Here is a 9,573-nt window from a genome sequence, read left to right as displayed (position 1 = left end):
TGGGGGAGGGATGACAGAAGGCCTCGCCTGGCCGCACCCACCCTGTGGGCAGGCCCCTCCCCGGCTGCCTCCCATGCCGAGGAAAGGGCAGCAGGGCCCTGCTCCTGCCTGGCCCTTCCCCACTCTGCAGTCTGACAGCCACACTCCAAGGCTGGAGTTCTCATCCCCATGTTACAGGCGGAGAGTCTGAGGTTCATAGAGGGAGAAACTGCCCTCAAGTCACACAGTGTGGGTTTGGTGGGGGCGTTAACTCAGGAATTTTTCAGGGTGTGATTTTTCCTCCACATCAATTATGAGACTGGAGGATGTCAGGCCCCCCAACTGCATGAAGATCCAGGCAGAAATACCCAGGATTAATGTTCCAGTGGCTAAAAAGCAGGGGTCATTTTTTTCATTGATGTTTGTTCAATTAAATATGTAACCTAGGTGGAAAGAATATGCATTTCCCACTAAAATTATAAAGCAAATATAATTTTAAATTATTTTCTTTAAAAAAGTGGCCATGTACTTCTAATGTTTCTGGAGATGATGCCTGTGATGGGGGAGGGGTGGGGGCAGGTTGCTTCCCTGAATAATGCCTTCTACCAATTCAGCTTATCCCTCTGCTGAGGAGACCAAGGTCCTGGGAGCTTAAGGGTCTGGTTGGAAGCCTTGGACCAAGGGAGGAGCGGTGTCCACCTCCAGAAGTGAGCTTGGGGGCTCCAGGGAGGGTCCCTCTGTATGTAGCCTGCCTCTGATGCCCATGGGCTGCCTAACCTGTAACCAGCCTTTTCTTTTTTGTTGGGATATAAACTGCCAAGTCCATGGGGATGGGGGTGGGGTTGGGGGTGGAATGGACAGACTCAGGGGCAGCCCTCAGAAGGTGGCAGCGCTGGGAAGAGCTAAGCTATAGGTCAGGGGAACGTGGTTCTCCTGAGGGCCCTGCCACTGGCTCTGCCGTGGGCAAGTCATTTCCCTTCTCCGAGCCTCAGTTCTCTTGTCCAGAAAAAGAAGGAATTGGACTGGATGAAGAGGATGTCTTAGTTTGGGGATCCCCATAATCAGACCTAAGAACAGTTTTGAAGGCAAGCAGATTTAAGAGGGAGCAATCCCGGGAAACACCGGGGGAGTGAGGCAAGTGAGGCTCCAGTAACAGGAGTGTTATCACACTCATCCCACTGTGGGCAAGAGGAACTTTCTCTTGCTAAGGAATTCGGGAGAAGATGCACCTCAGAGTCACCCCACCCAAGGGTAAGGGAACTGAGGTATGCATTTGCCAGTTCTTGCCAGTCACTGGCTGAGAACTGCTGGAGGGTATTTATTCCTGGCACCCCTTGGCCCACCTTAGGCAAAGAGATGCCAGTGTTGGCAGCTGCAAGCTAGGCTGATGTGCCCTGAAATGGAAAGGGCTGAGGGGTACAGGCAGGACCCTCATGGCATGTGCTGAAGATGCATCGAGATTTCACCTTGCATGCCAACTCCAATTGATTGTTGAGAGTGTCTGGAACATGAGGTTCAGAAGGATTCTGAGGTCAGGACTCAGGGTTTTATGATTGAATAGTGATGTCTGCCATGGGTATAAGAATGGAGAGTGGTATCATGCATGATGACCATTTTGCCATTCTGGGACCAACACATGTCCTTCAACTCTGGCCTTTTTTTTTTTTTTTAATAAATTTATTTATTTTATTTTTATTTATTTCTGGCTGCATTGGGTCTTTGTTGCTGCTTGTGGGCTTTCTCTAGTTGTAACGAGCGGGGGCTACCCTTCGTTGCAGTGCACAGGCTTCTCATTGTAGTGGCTTCTCTTGTAGCGGAGCAAGGACTCTAGGGCACGCGGGCTTCAGTAGTTGTGGCACACGGGCTCAGTAGTTGTGGCTCACGGGCTATAGAGCGCAGGCTTAGTAGTTGCGGCGCACGGGCTTAGTTGCTCCACAGCATGTGGGATCTTCTCGGACCAAGTCTCGAACCCGTGTCCCCTGCGCTGGCAGGCGGATTCTTAACTACTGCGCCACCAGGGAAGCCCTGGCCTTTCTTGACTGTGATTCTTTAGTGTTCCTTTATGAAAAGACTCTTCAGGGATGTGAAATTTCCGTTCCTCTGGACTCCTGCTCCAGTCCAGGTACAGCCACACCTGGCTGTGCTGGCAGCATTGTATCTCTCCAGGGCTCAGGCTGTCACCAAGAACCCTTGAGTGAAGGGCAACAGGGGGTCCTGGAAAGATGGAGGAGAGGCCCTGGTGCCTCAATCCCTGAACTTCCTGGTGTCACAGCCAGGTTATATTGAGGAGAAAAAGGACTTGGGCTGCATTGTACAACCTCCACCTCCACCCTGCTGGGCTCCCTTCCCTGCTTGGGCCATGGCACACCTGGGTAAACTTCTAGCAAGAGAGGGAACTTTGGAGCTGATCGTCCAAATGGTCCCACCACTAGCTGTGTGACCTCTGATATGTCACTTAACCTCTCTGAGCTTCAGCTCTCCCATCTACCTCTATAAACTTCTTTTCCACTCATTCCTGAAGAAAGGTGGTGCCCCAGTAGATGGACCTCTTCGCCCTCCCCACTCAGTACCCAACACTGCATCAGGCCCCCTTGGCCCACCTGCTCCAAACTCTCCCTTCTTCCCTGCTCCCTTTCCCTGGGAAAAAAGTTTCAAAAACTTAATACAGAAAACTTGGAAGAATAATGTATCCACCATCCAGAGATAACAAACGTTAAAATTTTTGTCATTTTTGCTTCAGACTTCTTTTTCCATCAAGCATAGCAAAAATTGAAGGTCTCTTTTTTTCCCCAGTTGTATTATTCCTTCCCTCCCTCCCCAGAGTCAACCAGTTTCCTGAATATGCCTTGCATGCTTCCAGTGGCTGGGTTTTACACACTCTCTAGACACACACATACACATACATCTAGAATCACAGTGCAGGGGCCCCTCAACTTTACCAGATATGGCCAAACTGCTCTTCCAGGTGGCTGTACCAGTTTGCACTTCCATTAGCAGCGTGTGAGAGTTTCTGTCTCCCCAGTCTTGAGTGTCAGACTTTCTGACATCCATCTGCTGTCTGGTAGGTGTGAAATGGTATCTCGGTGTGGTTTTTTTTTTTTTTTTTTTTGGCTGTGTTGGGTCTTCGTTGCTGTGCGCGGGCTTGCTCTAGTTGCAGCGAGCGGGGGCTACTCTTCACTGCGGTGCACGGGCTTCTCATTGTTGTGGCTTTTCTTGTTGCGGAGCACGGGCTCTAGGCGCGCAGGCTTCAGTAGTTGTGGCACGTGGGCTCAGTAGTTGTGACTTGTGGGCTCTAGAGCTTAGGCTCAGTAGTTGTGGCGCACGGGCTCAGATGCTCCGTGGCATGTGGGATCCTCCTGGGCCAGGGCTTGAACCCATGTCCCCTGCATTGGCAGGCAGACTCCCAACCACGGTGCCACCAGGGAAGCCCTCAGTGTGGTTTAATTTGCATTTCTCTAGTAATTCTTATGGCCACCACCAATTGCTAACATTTATTGAACACCTATTTTGCCACATGCTGTACTACATGTGTTACATATATTAACTCATTTAGTCCTCCCAACCACAGATGATGGGAACTATTATTATCTCCATTTTACAGATGAGGAAATTGAGGCACAGAAACACTAAGTTACTTGCCCAAGGTTCACAGTTGAAAGGAGGCATAGCTGGGATGCAGACTTGGGTGGCTGAAAAGTTCACACTCTACTCCTACCTATCCCCTCACTTCTCAGAAGTGTGGTCTTCGGACCAGCAGCATCCTCATCATCTGTGAGAGATGGGGTCTCACCCCAGAACTACCAAGCCAGAACCTGCATTTTAACAATGTTTTTCCATGTTATGGAAAAAACCGAACGAACTTTTTGGCCAACCGAGTATATTGGTCATATGGATTTCTTCCCTGGTGAATGGCTTTTTCCTATCTGTTGCCCATTTTTCTATGGGTGGTTTATCTTTTTCTTATTGATTTATGGATTTCTTTATGTTGGATTTGAACCATTTGTTGCATGGATCATACATCTCTCTCCCAGTCTGCAGCTTGTCACTTGCTTAGAGTGATTTCTGCTGGCTCCCTCCACCTTTCTAAATCCATCTTTCTTGCCCAGAACCAGGCAATAATCTCACTTCATGAAGCCTTCTTCGACTCTCCCCCTTACCCTGGATTTACCTTTCCCTATACTCCTTATGGTCTAGGGCCCCATCTTACCCTGGCTGTGGCGAGCGGAGACCCTCTGCACATGAGATCAGTAAACCTCACCTTCAGTCAGGCAAACCTGGGTTTTTATCCCGATTCTGCTAAATTAATATCTACCTAATTTAAGATGGCAAGTCACAGCCTCTCTGTTTCCTCATCTGAAGAATGGGGATAAGAATATTTACCTAAAATAGTTGTGGTTAGAACGAAGCAAGTGCACATATGTGAAAGGGTTCTGCACCCTGGGAGGGTGCAATATTGTTTCCGGATGACTTGGTTTGTTTATAATTACAAAGAGATCTGCTTGAGGGCTGGGACTGCTTCATAATCCAGTGCCCAGCTCTGGGTTGGACAATGCTAAGTGGGCACCACAACTAGATTGACCCAGGGACCTGAGAGATCAGCTTACAGACCTGCCTAGAGGTGAGGCCAAGTCCCTGCCTCAACATTTACCACTCCTCCCCTGTGCCTTCCATAACTCTGAGAGCCCTGGCTGGCCACCTCTTCTCTGAGACTGTTTCCTTAATTCTAAAATGGAGATGTTAAACCCCATTCTGCTTTCCAAGAGGGATGCTGTAAGGACCCATTTAAAATGACAGAGTGCTATAAAGGGCTTTGCAAAAGTCATGGGGAATCAATAGACAAACTTCATCATGAAATATCTAAGTAGACACTTTTACAAGATAGCATTATAATATTGCTTAGTGCAGATGATTCAGATTTTATTGATGCTTACAGACTTAAGTGTTATGAAATAATCAGATGTGGGGCTCCAATAATGACTGCATGATGGTATATCCTGAGGTAACATTATCAAGAGCTTTTGTTGAAACCTCTCATTTCTAATCAGTTGCTGATTTCTTTCCATACAAGCCTTCAATTATTGCTGCAATGTTGCAAAATAATTCAGGTATGAAAAGCATACAAGAAACAGTAAAATGGACCCAAATAATTTAGAATTGAAGAGGGAAACAAAAATATTTTACTCTTAAAACGACAAAGTAAAATTAGACAACCTCTAAACCAGGGGTTCAGTGAACTTGGATGAGAAAAAAATTAAATATTTTCACTAACTTCTAACTGAAATATAGCATTTCCTTCAATTATGAACATAGGCAACAAATGACAGGGCTGTTAGCAGTACTGTGACTTTATCACTAACAGAAATCAGACATGTAGATATCACAGATGTTGCAGAGATTTCAAAACAATAGTTTGAAATTACTTTGAAATTCCAATAGATTTAGAACCACCAGTAGGCCTTATTTTATGTGTTAATAAAGAAGTACATATATACATAATTGCAAAATTTTGAAAATACCTTAATAACTGTATTTTAATATAGTTTCCTTTGCAATCCTTCATACTTAGTTTTATGCATGTGAAAACATTATTCTGAGGAACAGTCCATAGGCTTCACCAGATTATCAAAAAGGTTCATGGCATGAAAAAGGGTTAAGAACACCTGCTCTAAACAGATAAGTCATTAACATCACAGGAAGAGAATACTTAATAGTGAAATACGTAAAGCTGGCTTCAACAATTACACATTTCAGAAAAGGTATATAAACTGTACTTCAGAACTTACAGTATTGCAAGGAGTCAGAAAATCCACACTAATTGTACAATCTAGCTTTCCACAGAAGGCTGCATTTCCCACTATCTCAATCTTTTATCTCTGTCACTGTACATACCTCCACCCCCAGACTCTAGTCTAGAACAAGTAGTCAAGGAAAGAAAGATAAAAAAGGTAGCTCATACTGATGATACTCATATGCAAACATAACCTGCTCAGCAACTGGAAATGTGGTGAGAGGGGCTCAGGAACACCTGGGTTAGTTGAGGCTGGGCTGGCAAACCTAGAATTTGAGGACGGTGATAAGTTGACCAAGTATTGTGGTTTAAAAATTTAGCCCAACGTGAAATCTGGTAAGAAGCTTAGGAATGCATGGGACAGCCTTCCCAGTTTGCTTGGCAATACTCAGATTGTGACTTGACCCAAAGACTAGGCTTACCATCCAAACAGTAAGGTGGAGGAACAGACAGCCTTATACATAAAAGCTCAAACATATACGTGAAACAAAAAGAAATATGATTACTGGGCATTCAAAACCAAAAACAAAACCCTGGGAAGGGAATGGAATTTCCCATTTCTCTGTGGCTGGATAAGCACAAAATTTAATAGACCCTGGTGGTTACCATAGAGCTAAGACATTGCTGGCCTCTGGACTTGCCCCTCTGGTCTATCGGGCACGCTGTTGCCACGTGCATCATTCTAAAGCACTGCAACTCTTGCTTAAAACCTTTCTATGCTTTCCACCTTGCTCAGGACCAAGTCCAGGTTTAATGAGGTCCTTTATTATGTGATCCGCCGAGCCCTATCTATAGCTATACTTTTGTATGCTCTATGTCTGCCTGCTAAACAATTTGCTGTTCCCCACCCTCTTGCCTCTAGGTCTTTGAGCATACTGTCCCCACTGCCTGGAACACTGCTCCCTGTATTTTGCTTGGCTTTCCTTTAGGTTTAAGCTCGGAGATCACTTCCTCCCAGAAGTTAGGGGTCCCCTCACAGTACTCCATGCTTATCTGGTCACAGCACTTACCACATTAATAATAGTCTGTCTCCGGGCTTCCCTGGTGGTGCAGTGGTTAAGAATCTGCCTGCCAACACAGGGGACATGGGTTCGAGCCCTGGTCCTGGAAGATCCCACATGCCACGGAGCAAATAAGCCCATGCGCCACAACTACTGAGCCTGTGCTCTAGAGCCCGTGAGCCACAGCTACTGAAGCCCGCGCACCTACAGCCCGTGCTCCACAACAAGAGAAGCCACCACAATGAGAAGCCTGTGCACTGCTATGAAGAGTAGCCCCCGCTCGCCTCAACTAGAGAAAGCCTGTGCACAGCAGAAGATCCAATGCAGCCAAAAAAAAAAAATTAAAAAAAGAATAATACCAGTCTGTCTCCCTCTTTAAAATCTGAGTGACCAGAGTTGGGCACTGGGTCTTGTTTGTTGTTGCAGTCCCATCTCCCAGCATGGGGCTTGGCACTCAGGCTCTCAAGTGGTTGTTGAATGGTTAAACTGTGGATCTCTAATACGGTATCTTGGCAAAAATCACTACCATGGTGTGGGGACTCAGCTGAGAATGTTATATACACTGCACCGAAGGTTGGGGGATTAGCTTTATCGAAAAAGGTCTAGAACCCTCTGATTCTCCACATGTGGTCCTAAGATACTTAAGAGCCCACAAAAATTATAATAGAACTATTTTATGTATTTAAAAAATCATAATGGAAATGGCACATTTATCTAAGATAAAGCCACACAGACTAATAATAAGGGATAAAGTTGTTTGCTCTTGGCTCAGAGTGAAAGTACCAGGTTTCACGTGCTAATGAGCAGCTCAAATTGGCTGATAATACATCATAAGAATTTTTGAGATAAGATTGATAGACCAGATAATCTGGTAATTTCTGATTTACAAAAAATATATCATATATAAAAGGTATTCATGAAGTTTTGTGAAAAGATTGGGAATCTTGGGCCTAAATCATTCATTATGGTGATTACTACTGTGTTTGTAATTGCCTGAATCAGTGTATCTCTTACACCAGGGACCTGAACCAAGCAAGAAGGACCTTAGGAGTCTGGGAGGTTTGAACCAGACTCAAGGGTCTTGATAATTTGCCTAGGACCAAGGCAAGCTTCCCAAGAAGATGCTGTGTGGTAGGAAAGGTGATACCTGTCTAATGGAAACAAGTAAAGTTGGGCCCACCCAAAGGGCTAAACTGTTACTTTAGAAGGGGCCAGTTTCCTTGCTTTTGTTGCAATTTTCAAGTCATATTTTTATGCTGTATACCTTTGGGGGGTGGTGGTGGTGGTAATTTTTCTTTTCTGTTTTAAAAGTAAAACTGTTTTTGAAAACGTCAGTCCGGTTTAATCATGCGAAAATAAAAAGGCAGGACACAAATATTTGAGTGCCTACTAAATAGCAGGAAAGATTGGGTATTTCCTCATACAAGGAATTGTCTCTTACAAACAAGAGGGGAAAGTTTGTCTAAACTTGGATCAATGCTTTCAAGAGGAATGAGGGTATCTCAGGGGTATCTCATTCGGGAAGCAAAGAGAAACAAAACCAAGGGAAGGTGGAAGAGCATAGGACAATTATACAGTTGCTCTTTCTTATCGAGATATTCTTTCGTATTGTTGTGTTTTTATAAGGGAGGCCTTTCCTAATAGTGGGATCTCTGACTCCTATAAATCTGCAGCATTTTGAATATATTCCCCTCAGTTGGCCTCACTGGGTGCACTGCAGTTAAATGTGTGTCTGATTTTTTTTTTTAAATAAATTTATTTATGTATTTATTTATTTATTTTGGCTGTGTTGGGTCTTCGTTTCATGCGAGGGCTTTCTCTAGTTGCGGCAAGCGGGGGCCACTCTTCATTGCGGTGCGCGGGCCTCTATCGCGGCCTCTCTTGTTGCGGAGCACAGGCTCCAGACGCGCAGGCTCAGTAATTGTGGCTCACAGGCCCAGCTGCTCCGTGGCGCGTGGGATCTTCCCAGATCAGGGCTTGAACCCGTGTCCCCTGCATTGGCAGGCAGATTCTCAACCACTGCACCACCAGGGAAGCCCCTGTGTGTCTGATTAATGAATATAAGTGTATACCATGGGTGGTAAATAAGACAACTGGGCTTATTTTAAGGTAAATCCAATCCATTTCTCATGTTTTATAACTGTTTTCTCACAAAAAATCAGAAAGAGACAACTGCCTGACATACTTTCTAACCCTCTTCCAAATCTAGACAACCTACTATTTAAAAAAGCAAAACCTATATTTTGTGACCAAAGCCTTACTTGATTAGTTAATTGTATTTTCTTTTGACTCAGAGAAAGCTAATGACTAGGCTGAAGGCAAGTGTGTGACTCACTCTTTATTCAAACAGCACTACTGCAGTTGCCAGTAATGCCCATGTGAGTGAGGAAAGTATTGGTTAGCAAAGTCATTTAACATTTCACGTCTAATGACACTGAATCTCATTAAGACTGTGGTGTACTATGTTACTTGATGTCACTCTTATTTTTGTATCTGTATTATTGATAATAATAATAAAGGAATGATAATAACAGTTTTTGCAAAGTGAATTCTATACTTAATTGTGCAACACGAGAGTCTAATTCTTACTATCAAAATGAAACGCTTTCTCTGATAATATCTTTAACTTATATGCTTTCTAACAGAGAAAAATAGTTCTTTGGAAAGATCCATCCAACAAAAAAATCTATAGCCTGTGCAAAATAACATAAAATGCATTTGTGAGAGAATCATTTTTGCTTTAATTTGCTCCCTGATCATCATATAGCAATAAACAGACATAGAACATTTCCTAATTATCTTCTG

Source organism: Balaenoptera borealis, assembly GCF_965194805.1.
Source record: "Balaenoptera borealis genome assembly, chromosome: 1".
In the NCBI taxonomy this organism is placed as follows: Eukaryota; Metazoa; Chordata; class Mammalia; order Artiodactyla; family Balaenopteridae; genus Balaenoptera; species Balaenoptera borealis.
The sequence above is the reverse complement of the archived record's forward strand: the minus strand, read 5'-3'. Positions refer to the sequence as shown.